Consider the following 20,298-nt stretch of genomic DNA (forward strand, 5'->3'; position numbering starts at 1 on the left):
ATTGCTACACCCTTCTCTGGCTCGACGCAGCGCTGGAAGACCCCAGTGACGTTGCGCTTGACAAGTTCTCTGTTTATTATTGCATATGCTCCGGCTCGGCGTTGCACTAGTCTTGCTGAGATCTCATCAGTCGGCAGCACTCTGTTGACTAGGAAGTTGAGGATGGGTTGGGCCCATGATGGAGCTGTGACTTCTTCTACTGTTAGTACGGCCACTGTGACTCCGGTGGGTGGGTTGGGTGGTGGAGAGTTGGAGTCGACCACCGCTTCTTGTGCCGCTGCAGTCCCCGGGCTGACTGTTGCAGTCCTCGGGCCGGGTTCTGAAGTCCCCGAGCCGGGTGCGACTACGGCAGTCCCCGGGCCGCTTGTCGAAGTCCCCGAGCTGCCTGCTGGGTTCCTCCAGTCGGATCCGGCTGCATCGGGGGCGGGTGGTACGAAGATAGAGTCCGATTCTGGAGACGGCTTGATAGACGGTTTGAGGAGGCGCTGGAGAGAGACACCGGTTGGTATAGCCTGTCGGCTGGAGCTGATCCGTGCCAGGGCATCTGCTTGGTCGTTGTCGGCCCGTGGCACGTGAAGGAACTCGCACCCTTCAAAGTACACACTGATCTGTTGGACGAGGAATCGATAGCTCGCCATGTTTGCATCCTTGGCGTCCCAGTTGCCAGATGACTACTGGACCACCAAGTTTGAGTCGCCATAACACAGGATCCGGCGTATGCCGAGCTCTTTGGCTAGCCGGAGCCCGTGTATGAGCGCCTCGTATTCAGCCACGTTGTTAGAGGCGGCAAAGTGGATTTGCAACGCGTATCTGAGCTTGTCGCCTTTGGGAGAGGTGAGGACGATGCCGGCTCCCAAGCCGGTGCGCATCTTGGACCCGTGGAAGTGCATCCGCCAATGAGTAGAGTCGGGAGCCGGCGGTAGGTACTGGGTCTCGGCCCAGTCGACGAGGAAGTCGGCCAATGCTTGGGACTTGATGGCAGTGCAGGGCTGGGAGAAGATTGTGTAAGGCGCCAGCGCAATGGCCCATTTAGCCACCCGGCCGGATGCATCCCGGTTGCCTATGATCTCGGCAAGCGGGGCGGTGCATACGACCGTGATGGGATGCTCTTGAAAGTAGGGCTTCAGTTTCTTGGCGGCGAAGTACACTCCATAGCACATCTTCTGGTAGTGTGGGTAGTTTTGCTTTGAGCTGGACAGTACTTCGCTTAGATAATATACCGGCCTCTGGACTAGCTGGGCTCGACCTTCTTCTGGGCGCTGGACCACGATGACTGTACTGACCACTCGGCTAGTTGCGACAATGTAGAGGAGCATGGGCTCCTTTTCAGTCGGCGCCGCCAGGACAGGTGGAGTGGTCAGCATCTTCTTCAACTTATGGAAGGCTTGGTTTGCTTGGTCATTCCACTCGAAATGAGTGGATTTCTTCATGAGTCGGTACAGGGGGAGAGCCTTCTCTCCTAGCCGGCTGATAAAGCGGTTTAGGGAGGCCAGGCACCCAGTGAAGTTCTGCACATCTCGCAACTTGGTGGGGATCTCCATTCTCTCAATGGCCTTGATCTTCACAGGGTTGCACTCAATGCCGCGTTCGGAGACCAGAAAGCCTAGAAGCTGGCCGGCTGGAACTCCCAACACGCATTTCTCGGGGTTGAGCTTGATCTGGAATCGGCGCAAGTTGGCAAATGTTTCTTTGAGGTCTTCCAGCAGGGTGCCGCGCTTCTCTGTCTTCACCACAATATCGTCTACGTAGACATGGGCATTTATGCCGAGTTGCTTGAGGAGGCATTTCTGCATGCAACGCTGAAAAGTGGCACCGGCATTCCTCAAGCCAAATGTCATAGTCAGGTAACAGAAAGCTCCGAATGGTGTGATGAAGGCGGTCTTCAGGCGGTCTGCTGGGTCCAATTTAATCTGGTGGTATCCTGAGTAGGCATCCAAGAAACTCAACGGCTCACATCCGGCTGTGGAGTCTATTACTTGATCAATCCATGGCAGAGAAAACAGATCTTTGGGGCAGGCCTTGTTGAGGCTAGTGTAGTCTATACACATACGCCATTTCTTGTTCTTCTTCAACACCAAGACTGGGTTGGCAAGCCACTCTGGGAAAAACACTTCCATAATAAAGCCAGCGGCAAGGAGCCGGGCTATCTCTTCTCCTACGATTCTTCTCTTCTCTTCTGACAATCGGGGGAGAGGCTGCTTGACCGGCTTCGCGTCCGCTCGGACGTGTAACTTGTGCTCGGCGAAATCCTTCGGAACACCCGGCATGTCATTTGGGGACCATGCAAAGATGTCTCGATTCTCGTGGAGGAAGTCGACAAGCTCGCCTTCCTATTTATTGTCCAGGTTTGCACAAATGATTGCAAACCTCTCCGGGTTCTCCGGGTCCAGAGGTATCTTCTTCGTCTCCTTGGCCGGCTGGAAGGAGCCCTGCGCATCATATTCCTTGGGGTTAGGGGACAAGGCCGGCTGCTTGCCGGCCATGGCCACAACTCGCTCCAGCATCTTCTTCTCTTCTGCCACTACAAGGGACTCGGCCAGCCGGCTGCTGGCTGCAGCGCACTCGATGGACTTCTTGTAGTTGCTGGCTACAGTGATGATCCCCTTCGAGCTCGGTATCTCCATCTTTAGGTAGGCGTAGTGGGGCACAGACATGAACTTGGCCAGAGCAGGTCGGCCGAGCAGAGCGTGGTAAGGGCTTTCCAGATCCACTACCTCGAACCAGATTGCTTCTCGGCGAAAATGATCCTTGTCTCCGAAGAGAACATCCATCTTGATCTTGCCGATCGGGGAACAGGACAGGCCGGGTACGATGCCATGGAACACGGTCCGACTTGGCATGAGCTGCTTCGCCTTGAGGTTCAACTTCTCCATGGTGTCGTGGTACAGTATGTTGATACTGCTTCCGCCATCAATCAGAACGCGGGAGAATCGGGCAGCCCACCTCTCTGTTGCGAGGGTAACATCCAACACCAATGCGTAGGAGCCAGGGGACGGCATCACCTCTGGGTGATCGGCCCGGCTCCAGTTGATAGGCCTTTCGGACCAATGCATGAACTCGGGGTTGCTGGAGGCGACTGCGTTGACCTCTTGGTGCTCTCGGCGCCGGCTGCGCTTTTCTTCAACCTGGCTCATGAAGACGATGTAGGCGGCGTGCTCATCAGGGAACTCATCTTGAATGGCTCTGATGGCTGGTCGAGCAGCCGGCTGGTGGGGGGCTGGAGGCGGCGGGCCGGGAGGCGGAGGCGGCACCAGCCCCTCGCCCTTGGAGATACGGGAGAGCCAGTGGCACTTTCGGGTCGTGTGGTTGGACGGCTTCGCGCCGCTGTGGAACTTGCAGGGGGCATCGAGAGTCTACTCGTAGGAGAAGGCCGGCTGCCAAACCGGCCTGCCGCCCTTCTTCTTGGGAGCGGGCCATTCTTCGAGCTGCTCGTCTTCGACTGTGGCCACCTGCCGACTGGTGGAAGGCGGCATAGGGGCCTTGCGCTTGTGGTCGTTCTTGTAGGGGCGCCGATTGTAGTCGCCAGCCGGCGTCTTAGGAGCCGGAGCGAGCACCTTCCCAGAGGCGTCCACTCGGAGCTCGGTCTTCATCGAGGAGTCGGTTGTGGCGTACTTGTCTGCAATGACCAGCAGCTCGTCGAGGGTAGCCGGCTCATCGCAGAGGAGTCGGTGCTTGAGGAGGGTGCCCTCTTGGCACCTGGCGGTGAAGTACTCGATGGCCTGAACCTCGTGCACCCCCTCGCAGGAGTTGCGGAGCTCGGCCCACCGCGTGAGGTAGTCGTAGTTCGACTCGCTGGGCCCTTGGACGCATAAGGAGTGCTGGCGGGGCTTGGGAGGCCGCTTGTACGTGCTGGTGAAGTTGTGGACGAAGACTTCCGTGAAGTCCAGCCAGTTGTTGACGCTGTAGGGCTTGAGGCTGTTGAGCCAGGTGCGTGTCGTGCCTTGCAGCATGAGAGGGATGTACTTCACGGCTACGCGCCTGTTGCCGTTCGCTATGCTGACAGCGGTAGAGTAGTCGATGAGACAATCTTCCGGCTTCACAGAGCCGTCGTACTTGGGCGTGTCTCTAGGGAGCGAGAACCCTTTGGGGAAGGGCTCGTCGCGGATGCGGGGGCCAAAGCATGGCGGGCCGACATCGTCTTCTTCCTCTAGCGGCAGGGATCGAGCTAGGCGGTCGATCCGGTGGCGGGCGTCGTTCTCGCCGACTCCTTCGCGGTGGCCTAGTTGGCCACCGAGAGTCAGATGCGTGATAGGCGGCAGGGTGGGACATCTCTCCCCACGAGGCGGGGGAGGAGGCGGATTGCCTTGGCGCTCCACTGCTCGAGGGCGGCCTTCCGCGTCGCGCTCGATGGTGATTCGAGTCCGGCTGCGGCTAGCAGCCGGCTCCTTGTGTTTCCTTGCACAGGCGCCGCTCGCAGTCGGCGACCGAGATGTCGCGGCGTGCTCTTGGCGTGGAGGAGGACTCTCAGTGCGGGCGCCGGCTTCATGCCGTTCTGCGGCCGCATCGATCAGCTGCTGGATGCGCCTTGTCATGTAGGGGAGCTCATCAGCCCCTAGCCCATTCAGCTCTTCTGCAGCCGCCTGAGCGGCTCGCAGATTCTCGAGCGGTGTGGCGTAGACGGGGCGGTCTACCCCCAGCATGCTGGCGATGGCCGCACCGCACTTCTTGACGAGGCCGGCTCGACTCGGCCCGCCGTGAGGCGGCGTACCAAAAGCGGCGCGGTCGACTTCGTGCTGGTGGGCCTCGGTGAGGCGTCTCATGGAGGCAATCTTCTGGCCCTCCGCGATGAGGGCGAGGCGGCGTGCCTCCAGGGTCTCGGCGTCGGCATCGGCCGGGATGGGGACGGACAAGTCATGCATCGCCGCTTGTAGGGCGTCGTGGGCATTCTCGCCCGAGTCGGCGACGTGGCTGATGACCAGCACCTCAGTGACAGCACTGCTGCCGCTGTCAGCTCGAGGGACAGGGTCGTCGAAGACTACCACGTCAGAGGGGTAGGCGTCGAACGATGCCGTGTCGGAGTCGACAAGCATCGGGTCGGTGGAGCCGACCGACTCCAAGTCTACAGCAATTTCGCTGGAGATGTGAAGCTGGTCGAGGAGGCTGACGAGGCGGCTCTCGGGGTAGTCCGTGCCTGCGTCGGACGCGGGCTCGTCGGAGATGCGAGTCTCGCCAAGAAGATCGGCGAGGCAGCTTGCTGCGCAGGCGTTGTCGACGCCTTGCAGCGCGTCGGGGCAAGCGCCGTCGGGAGTAGCAGGCTGGCTGCGCTCGCGGGGAAGAAAAAGCATTCCCGTCCAGAATAGGTCTCCGGACGACGGTGCACCTGGCCCCATGGTGGGCGCCAAATGTCGGGTGGTAGGTGCAACATATGCCAACGGGTGGCTTATCATTGTGGGAGCCAGTAAAACATCGTCGGTGCCTGGAAACAGGATGAGGCGAAGACATGCACGCCGGCGGAACTTACCCAGGTTCAGGGCTGTCCGTGGAGATAACACCCCTAGTCGTGCTCTGCAGGGTCTCCGCATGATCACTAGATCAATACAAGTAGCTACAAGCGCTCCTTGAGCTGTTTAGCTAGAGGAAGAAGAAGGGCGAGGCTAGCTCTCCTTTTCTCTCTAGGTGGTGTGTGGAATTCTATGAGATCAACCCTTTGCATGGGTGTCCCGGGGGGTTTATATAGGCCTACCCCCCAGGGGTACAATGGTAATCCGGCTGGGCGCGGGTCCCAGCCGTCAGTGTCTATGCTCGCCGGCTTCTCCGCCGGTCATTGGGGCCCGCCGACTGGTGGGTCCCGCTGGCTGCCGGCCTCTTGGCCGGAAGGCCGGCCCCATCGCTTGGGGGCTTTGTCGGCGGCTTGTTACTGTTGCCTCGCCTCTGATGACGAGGGCTTTGTCGAGGTAAGCGTGGCTACAGTGTCGCCGCCTTGCGAGCTCTCACTATAGCCTTACCTCGTCTTGTCTCCTTAATGAGGCACATGCTTCGAGGGAGGGAGGTAGCCGGCTATTGGGAGCCGGCCACACCCCTGGCCGACTAGAGGAGGCCAGGCCGCCTTTGGGTGTCTCTCTGACAAAAGGGGCCCGCCGCCTACGGGCCGTACTGGCGCCTGTCGTGGATGACATCGAGGCCAACATGGCTACAGTGCCGCGCCGGACGGGGGATGGCTGGCCCGTACGGCGCCCTGTGGCCATGCCTGTTCCGGGATTCGGGGATAGTGGGCTGTACTACAGCCACGCCCCATCCTATCGCCGTTATGTGGGTACAGTCTTAGTGGGTGCAGTCTTGGCCGGCTTCTGGGAGCCGTCTTTCTTCATGGCCGGCTTCTAGGAGTCGGCTTTCTTCATGGCCGGCTTCTGGGAGTCGGTCCTCTTGGGGCCGGCTCCCTGGAGTCGGCTATCTTGTATCTTTTTTGGGGGAGGTTTCTGAGGCTGGGTCGCCTTCTGGGAGTCGGCCCTGGGGATAGCCGGCCGGGGAAAGGCGGCCCTATGCTTTGTATGCTTGAAGGCTTGAATGGCCTGATAATGTTTCGAAGAGCCAGGGGGAGTCGGTTAGGCTACCCGTGGCCATTTACTCCGACGAGTTTGGCACGTGCCTAGAAAACTCCCGTGCCTGGAATGTGCCTAGTTTTAGGTAAAACCACAAAACTCCGACTGCGATGGCAATCCGAGCACAAACGAGTAGCAAGGATGAAATGTTTGGGATATTCGAGATATCACAAACGGTTATATAGGGACAACTGTATGCATCAAGGCTCCCTATCCCCGACGGTTTACGGGTCATGTGGGAAGGACCCCATATCACCCACACTCACTTGGCGACGGTTCCAAATGCCGTCGGGAAAGGGGTTAAAAACCGTTTATATAGCACCTCGCTGTACCAGTGGGTATGCAGATCAAAACATTGTAATAGGTGCATATAGCTTGCAAGATAGGATCAAGAACTCAAATATATTCATGAAAACATAAATGGTTCGGATCTGAAATCATGGCACTTGGGCCCTAGTGACAAGCATTAAGCATCGCAACATCAATCTCAGAACATGGTGGATACTAGGGATCAAGCCCTAACAAATTAAATCGATTACATGATAAATCTCATCCAACCCCATCACCGTCCGGCAAGCCTACGAATGAATCACTCACTCCCGGTGGTGAGCATCATGAACTTGGAGATGAAGAAGGGTTGGTGATGATGATGACGACGAATCCCCCTCTCCGGGGCCCCGAACGGACTACAGATCTGGCCTCCTAGTGAAGAACAAGGCGGCGGCTCCGTATCATAAAACGCGACAAAACTTCTTCTCTTATGTTTTTCTCAGGAAATAGGAATTTATAGGCTTCGGATTAGGGTCAAAGGAACCACGTGGGTCCCACAACATACATGGACGTGCCCAGGGGGTGGCTGATACGTCTCCGTCGTGTCTACTTTTGCAAACTCTTTGGCCCTTGTTTTGGACTCTAATTTGCATCATTTGGATGGAACTAACTCGGACTCACGTTGTTTTCAGCAGAATTGCCATGGTGTTATTTTTGTGCACAAATAAAAGTTCTCGATTGACATATAAATTAACGGAGAATATTTCTGAAACATATAAAAATACTGGCTGAAAAAGGTACCATAGGGGGGGCACCCATGCGCCACAAGCCCGGGGGGGCCTACCCCCAGGGCACGCCCCCTGGCTTGTGGGGCCCCTAGAGCTCTGGCAACCCTAACTCCGACTCCTTATATACCTATCCGCGGAGAAAAAAGTCAGAGAGAAGGATTCATCGTGTTTTACGATACGGAGCTGCCGCCACCTCTTGTTCTTCGTCGGGAGGGCTGATCTGGAGTCCGTTCGGGGCTCCGGAGGGTGGAATCCGTCGTCATTGTCATCATCAACCTTCCTCCAGCACCAATTTCATTATGCTCACCACCGGGAGTGAGTAATTCCATCGTATGCTTGCTAGACTGTGATGGGTTGGATGAGATTTATCATGTAATCGAGTTAGTTTTCTTAGGGTTTGATCTCTAGTATCCACTATGTTCTGAGATTGATGTTGCTATGACTTTGCTATGCTTAATGCTTGTCACTACGTCCGAGTGCCATGATTTCAGATCTGAACCTATTATGTTTTCATGAATATATGTGAGTTATTGATCCTATCTTGCAAGTTGTAGACACCTATTACGAGTTATGATCCGCATACCCCAAGGTAACAATAATTGGGATTCTTTCCGGTGATTACCGTAATTTGAAGAGTTCATGAGTGGAAAAGTAGATACAATGGAGGCGTATCACCCATCTGGAGGCCTTCGTCGATACTTTGCCGGAGGGGGAATTGATCATGGAGGGCCTCTACATCAACCCTGCTGCATGTTCGATGATGTGTGAGTAGTTCACCATAGACCTACAGGTGTTTGTGTGTTGGGATCTGATGAATTGTGTGTCTATTATCAGATTATTCATTAGTAATTGAGTCTTTTCTGAACTTTATTATATGTGACTGTTATAGCTATATAATGCTTTCCAATTTATGAGTTTTCTTTGGCCAAGTTGATGATTAGATCTTCAGTGGAAGTGGTGCATAGTAGTATGTTTAATCTTGTGGTGTCCTCACCTTGTGACAGAAGGGGCAGAGACACACGTATTTGTATTGTTGCTACTAAGGGGGAAATGACGGGTTTCAATCATATTGCTTGATTTTTTTCTACATTATGCCATCACACTTCATGCATTATCTATTTGACATGAAGTTAATACCTAGAGAGGCAAGCATAGAAGCGCTCTCAAAGTGGAGTAATAGTAGTAGATGTAGGTAGGAGTCGGTCTACTTGTCACGGAGGTAACGCCTATGTACTAATGATGGCATGGATAATGTCATAACTATGCTTTTTTCTATCAATTGCCCAACAGTAATTTGTCTACCCACCGTATGCTATGTTCTTGAGACTTTGAGAGAGATGCCTCTAGTGAAAACGATGCCCCCCGGGTCTATTTTAATAATATTACTAAAATCCTAAATACCTTGCTACAATTTATTTACTTTTATTTTAATTTGCAATTTATCTATCTACTACTATCAGATTTGATCCTTGCAATTAACGAGTACAAGGGGATTGACAATCCTCTTGCCCATGTTGGGTGCAAGTATTTCCTCTTGTGTGTAGGTACTGTCGACGGTTGTTTGTGTGGATCTCCTATTGGTTCGATACCCTTGGTTCTCTACTAAGGGAAATACTATCTGCTCCTATATTGCTTCACCCTTCCTCTTCGGGGAAAATCCCAACGCAGCTCACAAATAGCAAGAGCACGCACGGAAAAATAGTCAATGGATTTCGATACGAGCATCTCAACCCTAAATAGTGAAAATTTGATTCTAAAATGCTATAAACTCTGCCATGGTAGAACTTATAAGGTACTACATTCTGAACACCAACAAGCCATTTTATTATCCATTTTTAACCCGCCTAACATTGTTTGTGACACCAAACATTTTTGTTACGCTACAAATCATCCCAGAAAATGGACATGCCTAGTGACACCCAAAAGCGTCACCGAATTTCAGGCAAGAACGTCGCCAAAGTTGCCGAGGGTCCTGCCCCAGGAGGAAAACACCTCGTGACGGTGGACCATCATAGAAAATGATTTTAGGTGACATTTCATGTTTCGTCACCAGGGTTTTGTCGCTGAATATAGAAAATTTTGTAGTGCCATCAAGCAGTTTGCCAATGATTTCCCATATGAGAAGAGAGAAGACAAACCAAAATTTCCCAAGAAGGAATTTATCAAGAAGTTATTGCCTAATCCCATGAATGCTAGGCACAAAAAGAAGGATGGAAAGGCAAGTATTGCCCCATAAGACTCCGACCCTGATGATGTTGTCAGAGTTGCCGGTGTAGCTCAAGTGAAGACTTTGGAGCTTGTCAACAAGAAATGTGATGCGTTCCACTATGACTACATGGGTGACTATAAAGGCAACTTCCACAAGTGCTTAATGGCCAAGGTGTTTAAGATGATGATGAGCATGATACCTCCCCAACAAGCCTAAGGTATCACCCATCCAAACCCCCTCTATTCATCCCTAAAGCCTCTATTGATGTGTATTGCTACTTCTTGAGCTTGCGTTGGTTTTTCCCTTGAAGAGGAAAGGGTGATGCAGCAAAGTAGAGATAAGTATTTCCCACAGTTTTGAGAACCAAGGTATCAATCCAGTAGGAGGTATACGCAAGTCTCCAATCTACGCACCCGCACAAACAATCAAACACTTGCACCCAATGCGATAAAGGGGTTGTCAATCCCTTCACAGTCACTTGCAAGGCTAAGACCTGATAGAGATAGATATAAAAGATTACTAAAGCATAAAACAAGATAAAAGTAAATAAATTGCTGCGAGGTATTTTTGGGTTTTTTGGTTTATAGATCTGAAAATATATGATGGAAAATAGACCCAGGGGCATAGCTTTCACTAGAGGCTTCTCTCTTGAAGGAAAATAATACAGTGGGTGAACAAATTATTGTCGAGCAATTGATAGAAAAGCGCAAAGTTATGACGATATCCAAGGCAATGATTATGAATATCGGCATCACGTCTATCTCAAGTAGACCGACTCTGCCTACATCTACTACTATTTATCCACACATCAACCTCTATCCAACATGCATCTAGAGTATTAAGTTCATAAGAACGGAGTAACGCCTTAAGTAAGATGACATGATGTAGAGTGATAAAATCAAGCAATATGATGAAAACCCCATCTTTTTACCCTTGATGGCAACAATACCATACGTGCCTCGCTAACCCTACTTTGTCACTGGGTGAGGACAACGCAAGATTGAACCCAAAACTAAGCACCTCTCTCATTGCAGGAAATACCAATCTAGTTGGCCAAACCAAACCGATAATTCAAAGAGAAATACAAAGATGTCAAATCATGCATATAAGAATTCAGTAAGGACTCAAATAATATTCATAGATAATCTGATCATAAATCTACAATTAATCAGATCTCGACAAACACACCGCAAAATAATATTATATCGAATATAACTCCAAGAACATTGAGGAGAACATTGTATTGAAGATCAAAGAGAGAGAAGAAGCCATCTAGCTACTAGCTGGACCCGTAGGTCTGTGGTAAACTACCCATGCTTCATCGGAAGGGAAATAGAGTTGATGTAGATGCCCTCCGTGATCGAATCCCCCTCCGGTAGGATGCCGGAAAAGGCCCCAAGATGGGATCTTGCGGAAATAGAGGCTTGCAGCGGCGCAAAAGTATTTTGGTGGACGCTTCTTGTCGTTTGGGGATATTTGGGAATTTATAGAGCAAAAATTAGGGGTGGCGGCCCACAAGCCGGGGGCACCCCCCTAGGGCGTGCCTTGAGGGCTTGTGGTGCCCTCGGCACACTTCTGGGCCCTCTCCAAGCTCTGTGGTTGTCTTCTGGTCGAAGAAAAATCATCGCAAAATTTTTATTCCATTTGGACTCCGTTTGATATTCCTTTTTTGTAAAACTCAAAAACAAGGAAAAAAGCAGAAACTGGCACTAGGCTCTAGGTTAATAAGTTAGTCCCAAAACTAATATAAAATAGCATATTAATGCATATAAAACATCCAAAACAAATAATATATTAGCACGAAAAATCAAAAATTATAGATACGTTGGAGACGTATCAAGCATCCCCAAACTTAACTCCTACTCGTCCTCGAGTAGGTAAATGATAAAAACGGATTTTTTTATGTGAAATGCTACCTAACATATTTATCCATATAATTTTCTTCATTGTGGTATGAATATTCAGATCCATAATTAAGATTCAAAACAAAAGTTTAATATTAACATAAAAACAATCATACTTCAAGCATACTAATAAAGCAATCATGTCTTCTCAAAATAACATGGCCAAAGAAACTTATCCATAGAAAATCATATAGTCTGTCTATGCTCCATCTTCATCACGCAAAGTATTTTATCATGCACAACCTCGATGACAAGCCAAGCAATTGTTTCATACTTTTGATGTTCTCAAACTTTTTCAACTTTCACGCAATACATGAGCGTGAGCCATGGATATAACACTATAGGTGGAATAGAATATGGTGGTTGTGGAGAAGCCAAAAAGAAGGAGATAGTCTCACATCGACTACGCGCATTAACGGGCTATGGATATGACCATCAATAGATATCAATGCAAGTGAGTAGGGATTGCCATGCAACGGATGCACTAGAGTTATAAGTGTATGAAAGCTCAAAAAGAAACTAAGTGGGTGTGCATCCAACTTGCTTGCTCATGAAGACCTAGGGCAATTTGAGGAAGCCCATCATTGGAATATACAAGCCAAGTTCTTATAATGAAAAATTCCCACTAGTATATGAAAGTGACAAAATAGGAGACTCTCTATCATGAAGATCATGGTGCTACTTTGATGCACAAGTGTGGAAAAAGGATAGTAACATTGCCCCTTCTCTCTTTTCTCTCATTTTTTGTTTGGGCTTCTTTGGCCTCTTTTATTTTATTTGGGCTTCTTTGGCCTCTTTTATTTTTTATAAATTTTGGAGACTCATCCCAACTTGTGAGGGAATCATAGCTTCCATCATCCTTTCCTCACATGGGACAATGCTCTAATAATGATGATCATCACACTTTTATTTACTTACAACTCAAGAATTACAACTCGATACTAGAAAAATATGACTCCATATGAATGCCTCCGGCGGTGTACCGGGATGTGCAATGATCTAGCGTACAAATAACATCAAAACATCACACTAGCTTTCTTACGATCATGCAAAGCAATATGACAATGATGGAACGTGTAATAATAAACGGAACGGTGGAAGTTGCATGGCAATATATCTCGGAACGGCTACGGAAATGCCATAATAGGTAGGTATGGTGGCTGTTTTGAGGAAGGTATATGGTGGGTTTAATGCACCGGCGAAAATTGCACGGTACTAGAGAGGCTAGCAAAGGTGGAAGGGTGAGAGTGCGTATAATCCATGGACTCAAGATTAGTAAAAAAGAACTTGTATACTTATTGCAAAAAATTATTAGCTATCGAAATAAAGTACTACACGCATGCTGTTGGCGTTCTGGGAACCAGGGTACCCAGACATGCCTGCCTGGGGCTCATGGCGTGGATCCTTCAACGGCCTGGTATGGCCCATCTTTAGCACCTCCAAGACAAGACCCTCGCGAGGGGCCAAGCCTCGCGAGGCGGACGACATCAAGACCTTCGGAGGGAGCAGCCTCCCCAGGCTGGCTCCCGAGGAGTGGAGATTTCTATGCAGGCTGTCGGGGCTCAGGGACGACACCTATGGGATCACGGGGAATCCCTACTACGGTTGGCTGGGCGTGAGGCTGCTCAAAGAGCGGGTCGAGAAGATCAACATAGGGGGATTGTTACCCAGGTTCGGGCCGCAAACGATGCATAATACCCTGGTCCTGGTTTAGTGTATTTAGTGTTCTTGAGCTCTTGAACTAGCTGTGGTGCATGCCCAGTCCAAGAACTCTGAATCCTCCCTCAGTACGCCTGGGCCTCCTTTTATATGTCAAAGGGGTTGCCACAACGCCACACAGGAGGTGGAAAGTATCTACAGTGTACAAATTTATCTCCTGACCTAATAGGACAAATGCATTTAATGCGCCGCCTATGTGTCCTCTTGCTTTACCGGGGACGGCAAAGAAGCTCGTCCTGTCCATCGCCGCCTCGCCCTGCTTCAATGTGTTGGGATTCGTAGCATAATTTTTAAAATTTTCCTCCGCTCACCAAGATGCATCTATGGAGTATACTAACAATGAGGGGAAAGGAGTGCATCCACATACCCTTGTAGATCGCGAGCGGAAGCGTTCCAATGAACGTGGATGACGGAGTCGTACTCGCCGTGATCCAAATCACCGATGACCGAGTGCCGAACGGACGGCACCTCCGCGTTCAACACACGTACGGTGCAGCAACGTCTCCTCCTTCTTGATCCAGCAAGGGGGAAGGAGAGGTTGATGGAGGTCCAACAGCACGACGGCGTGGTGGTGGATGTAGCGGGTCTCCGGCAGGGCTTCGCCGAGCTTCTGCGAGAGAGAGAGAGAGAGGTGTTGCAGGGGAGGAGGGAGGCGCCCAAGGCTGTAGGTTGCTGCCCTCCCTCCCCCCCTTTATATAGGCGCCCTGGGGGGCGCTGGCCCTAGAGATGGGATCTCATGGGAAGGGCGGCGGCCAAAGGGGGGAAGGGGTTGCCTTGCCCCCAAAGCAAGGGGGAAGCCCCCCACCCTAGGGTTCCCAACCCTAGGCGTATGGGGGGAGGCCCAAGGGGGGCGCCCCAGCCCACTAAGGGCTGGTTCCCTTCCACTTTCAGCCCACGGGGCCCTCCGGGATAGGTGGCCCCACCCGGTCGACCCCCGGGACCCTTCCGGTGGTCCCGGTACAATACCGGTAACCCCTGAAACTTTCCCGGTGGCCGAAACTTGACTTCCTATATATAATTCTTCACCTCCGGACCATTTCGGAACCTCTCGTGACATCCGGGATCTCATCCGGGACTCCGAACAACTTTCGGGTTTCCGCATACACATATCTCTACAACCCTAGCATCACCGAACCTTAAGTGTGTAGACCCTACGGGTTCGGGAGACATGCAGACATGACCGAGACGCCTCTCCGGTCAATAACCAACAGCGGGATCTGGATACCCATGTTGCATCCCACATGTTCCATGATGATCTCATCGGATGAACCATGGTGTCGAGGATTCAATCAATCCCGTATGCAATTCCCTTTGTCAATCGTATGTTACTTGCCCGAGATTCGATCGTCGGTATCCCAATACCTTGTTCAATCTCGTTACCGGCAAGTCTCTTTACTCGTACCGCAATGCATGATCCCGTGACTAACGCCTTAGTCACATAGAGCTCATTATGATGATGCATTACCGAGTGGGCCCAGAGATACCTCTCCGTCACACGGAGTGACAAATCCCAGTCTCGATCCGTGCCAACCCAACAGACACTTTCGGAGATACCCGTAGTGCACCTTTATAGTCACCCAGTTACGTTGTGACGTTTGGCACACCCAAAGCACTCCTACGGTATCCGGGAGTTGCATGATCTCATGGTCTAAGGAAAAGATACTTGACATTGGAAAAGCTCTAGCAAACGAAACTACACGATCTTTTATGCTATGCTTAGGATTGGGTCTTGTCCATCACATCATTCTCCTAATGATGTGATCCCGTTATCAATGACATCCAATGTCCATAGTCAGGAAACCATGACTATCTGTTGATCAACGAGCTAGTCAACTAGAGGCTTACTAGGGACATGTTGTGGTCTATGTATTCACACATGTATTACGATTTCCGGACAATACAATTATAGCATGAATAATAGACAATTACCATGAACAAAGAAATATAATAATAACCATTTATTATTGCCTCTAGGGCATATTTCCAACAGTCTCCCACTTGCACTAGAGTCAATAATCTAGTTACATTGTGATGAATCGAACACCCATTGCGTCCTGGTGTTGATCATGTTTTACCCTAGGGAGAGGTTTAGTCAACGGATCTGCCACATTCAGGTCCGTATGTACTTTACAAATATCTATGTCTCCATTTTGAACACTTTCACGAATGGAGTTGAAGTGACGCTTGATATGCCTGGTCTTCCTGTGAAACCTGGGCTCCTTCGCAAGGGCAATAGCTCCAGTGTTGTCACAGACGAGAGTCATTGGGCCCGACGCATTGGGAATCACTCCTAGGTCGGTAATGAACTCCTTCATCCAGACTGCTTCCTGTGCTGCCTCCGAGGCTGCCATGTACTCCGCTTCACATGTAGATCCCGCCACGACGCTTTGCTTGCAACTGCACCAGCTTACTGCTCCTCCATTCAAAATATACACGTATCTGGTCTGTGACTTCGAGTCATCCAGATCTGTGTCGAAGCTAGCGTCGACGTAACCCTTTACGACGAGCTCTTCGTCACCTCCATAAACGAGAAACATATCCTTAGTCCTCTTTAGGTACTTCAGGATATTCTTGACCGCTGTCCAGTGTTCCATGCCGGGATTACTTTGGTACCTTCCTACCAAACTTACGGCAAGGTTTACATCAGGTCTGGTACACAGCATGGCATACATAATAGACCCTATGGCCGAGGCATAGGGGATGACACTCATCTTTTCTCTATCTTCTGCCGTGGTCGGGCATTGAGCCGTGCTCAATTGCACACCTTGCAATACAGGCAAGAACCCCTTCTTGGACTGATCCATATTGAACTTCTTCAATATCTTGTCTAGGTATGTACTCTGTGAAAGACCAATGAGGCGTCTTGATCTATCTCTATAGATCTTGATGCCTAATATATAAGCAGCTTCTCCAAGGTCCTTCATTGAAAAACACTTATTCAAATAGGCCTTTATACTTTCCAAGAATTCTATATCATTTCCCATCAATAGTATGTCATCCACATATAATATGAGAAATGCTACAAAGCTCCCACTCACTTTCTTGTAAACACAGGCTTCTCCATAAGTCTGTGTAAACCCAACACTTTGATCATCTCATCAAAGCGAATGTTCCAACTCCGAGATGCTTGCACCAGCCCATAGATTGAGCGCTGGAGCTTGCATACTTTGTTAGCATTCTTAGGATCGACAAAACCTTACGGCTGCATCATATACAACTATTCCTTAAGGAAGCCGTTAAGGAATGCTGTTTTGACGTCCATCTACCATATCTCATAATCATAGTATGCGGCAATTGCTAACATGATTCGGACGGACTTCAGCTTCGCTACGGGTGAGAAAGTCTCATCGTAGTCAACCCCTTGAACTTGTCGATAACCCTTAGTGACAAGTCGAGCTTTGTAGATGGTCACATTACCATCTGCGTCCGTCTTCTTCTTAAAGATCCATTTGTTTTCTATGGCTCGCCGATCATCGGGCAAGTCAGTCAAAGTCCATACTTCGTTTTCATACATGGATCCTATCTCGGATTTCATGGCTTCTAGCCATTTGTCGGAATCCGGGCCCGCCATCGCTTCTTCATAGTTCGAAGGTTCACCGTTGTCTAACAACATGATTTCCAGGACAGGGTTGCCGTACCACTCTGGTGCGGAACGTGTCCTTGTGGACCTACGAAGTTCAGTAACTTGATCCGAAGCTTCATGATCATCATCATTAACTTCCACCCCAGTCGGTCTAGGCATCACAGGAACATTTTCCCGCGCTGCGCTACTTTCCGGTTCGGAAGGGGTGACTATCACCTCATCAAGTTCCACTTTCCTCCCACTCAATTCTTTCGAGAGAAACTCCTTCTCCAGAAAGGACCCGTTCTTGGCAACGAAGATCTTGCCTTCGGATCTGAGGTAGAAGGTATACCCAATAGTTTCCTTAGGGTATCCTATGAAGACGCATTTTTCCGACTTGGGTTCGAGCTTTTCAGGTTGAAGTTTCTTGACATAAGCATCGCATCCCCAAACTTTTAGAAACGACAGCTTAGGTTTCTTCCCAAACCATAATTCATACGGTGTCGTCTCAAAGGATTTTGACGGAGCCCTATTTAAAGTGAATGCGGCAGTCTCTAAAGCATAGCCCCAAAATGAGAGCGGTAAATCGGTAAGAGACATCATAGATCGCACCATATCCAACAGAGTGCGATTACGACGTTCGGACACACCGTTTCTCTGAGGTGTTCCAGGCGGCGTGAGTTGTGAAACTATTCCACATTTCCTTAAGTGTGTACCAAATTCGTGACTTAAATATTCTCCACCACGATCTGATCGTAAGAATTTTATTTTCCTGTCACGTTGATTCTCAACTTCACTCTGAAATTCCTTGAACTTTTCAAAGGTTTCAGACTTGTGTTTCATTAGGTAGACATACCCATATCTACTTAAATCATCAGTGAGAGTGAGAACATAACGATATCCTCCGCGAGCCTCAACACTCATTGGACCCCACACATCGGTATGTATGATTTCCAATAAGTTGGTTGCTCGCTCCATTGTTCCGGAGAACGGAGTCTTGGTCATCTTACCCATGAGGCATGGTTCGCACGTGTCAAATGATTAGTAATCAAGAGACTCCAAAAGTCCATCTGCATGGAGCTTCTTCATGCGCTTGACACCAATGTGACCAAGGCGGCAGTGCCACAGATATGTGGGACTATCGTTATCAACTTTACATCTTTTGGTATTCACACTATGAACATGTGTAACATCACGTTCGAGATTCATCAAAAATAAACCATTGCAGGCATGACCATAAAACATATATCTCAAATAAATAGAACAACCATTATTCTCGGATTTAAATGAGTAGCCATCTCGAATTAAACGAGATCCAGATACAATGTTCATGCTCGAAGCTGGCACTAAATAACAATTATTGAGGTTTAAAACTAATCCCGTGGGTAGATGCAGAGGTAGCGTGCCGACGGCGATCACATCGACCTTGGAACCATTCCCGATGCGCATCGTCACCTCGTCCTTCGCCAGTCTCCGTTTATTCCATAGTTCCTGTTTTGAGTTACAAATATGAGCAACCGCACCGGTATCAAATACCCAGGAGCTACTACGAGTACTGGTAAGGTACACATCAATAACTTGTATATCACATATACCTTTGGTGTTGCCGGCCTTCTTCTTGTCCGCTAAGTATTTGGGCCAGTTCCGCTTCCAGTGACCACTTCCCTTGCAATAAAAGCACTCAGTCTCGGGCTTGGGTCCATTCTTTGACTTCTTCCCAGTAACTGGTTTACCGGGCGCGGCAACTCCCTTGCCGTCCTTCTTGAAGTTCTTCTTACCCTTGCCCTTCTTGAACTTATTGGTTTTATTCACCATCAACACTTGATGTTCTTTTCTGATCTCTACCTCAGCTGATTTCAGCATTGAATATACCTCAGGAATGGTCTTTTCCATCCCCTGCATATTGTAGTTCATCACAAAGCTCTTGAAGCTTGGTGGAAGCGACTGAAGGATTCTGTCAATGACCGCGTCATCCGGGAGATTAACTCCCAGCTGAGTCAAGCGTTTGTGCAACCCAGACATTCTGAGTATGTGCTCACTAACAGAACTATTCTCCTCCATTTTACAGCTGAAGAACTTGTCGGAGACATCATATCTCTCGACCCGGGCATGAGCTTGGAGAACCAATTTCAGCTCCTCGAACATCTCATATGCTCCATGTTTCTCAAAACGCTTTTGGAGACCCGGTTCTAGGCTGTAAAGCATGCCGCACTGAACGAGGGAGTAATCATCAGCACGCTGCTGCCAAGCGTTCATAACGTCTTGGTTCTCAGGGATCGGTGCATCACCTAGCGGTGCTTCTAAGACATAATCTTTCTTGGCTACTATGAGGATGAGCCTCAGGTTCCGGACCCAGTCTGTATAGTTGCTGCCATCATCTTTCAGCTTGGTTTTCTCGAGGAACGTGTTGAAATTGAGGACAACGTTGGCCATTTGATCTACAAGACATAGTGTAAAGATTTTAGACTAAGTTCATGATAATTAAGTTCATCTAATCAAATTAGTTAATGAACTCCCACTCAGATAGACATCCCTCTAGTCATCTAAGTGAAACATGATCCGAGTTTAACTAGGCCGTGTCCGATCATCACGTGAGACGGACTAGTCAAGATCGGTGAACATCTCCATGTTGATCGTATCTTCTATACGACTCATGCTCGACCTTTCGGTCCTCCGTGTTCCGAGGCAATGTCTGTACATGCTAGGCTCGTCAAGTCAACCTAAGTGTATTGCGTGTGTTCCGAGGCCATGTCTGTACATGCTAGGCTCGTCAACACCCGTTGTATCCGAACGTTAGAATCTATCACACCCGATCATCACGTGGTGCTTCGAAACAACGAACCTTCGCAACGGTGCACAGTTAGGGTGAACACTTTCTTGAAATTATTATAAGGGATCATCTTACTTACTACCGTCGTTCTAAGCAAATAAGATGCAAAAACATGATAAACATCACATGCAATCAAATAGTGACATGATATGGCCAATATCATTATGCTCCTTTGATCTCCATCTTCGGGGCACCATGATCATCTTCGTCACCGGCATGACACCATGATCTCCATCATCATGATCTCCATCATTGTGTCTTCATGAAGTCGTCACGCCAACGATTACTTCTACTTCTATGGCTAACGCGTTTAGCAACAAAGTAAAGTAATTTACATGGCGTTATTCAATGACACGCAGGTCATGCAAAATAATAAAGACAACTCCTATGGCTCCTGCCGGTTGTCATACTCATCGACATGCAAGTCGTGATTCCTATTACAAGAATATGATCAATCTCATACATCACATATATCAT

Source organism: Triticum aestivum, chromosome 2D (assembly GCF_018294505.1).
Source record: "Triticum aestivum cultivar Chinese Spring chromosome 2D, IWGSC CS RefSeq v2.1, whole genome shotgun sequence".
Taxonomy (NCBI): domain Eukaryota; kingdom Viridiplantae; phylum Streptophyta; class Magnoliopsida; order Poales; family Poaceae; genus Triticum; species Triticum aestivum.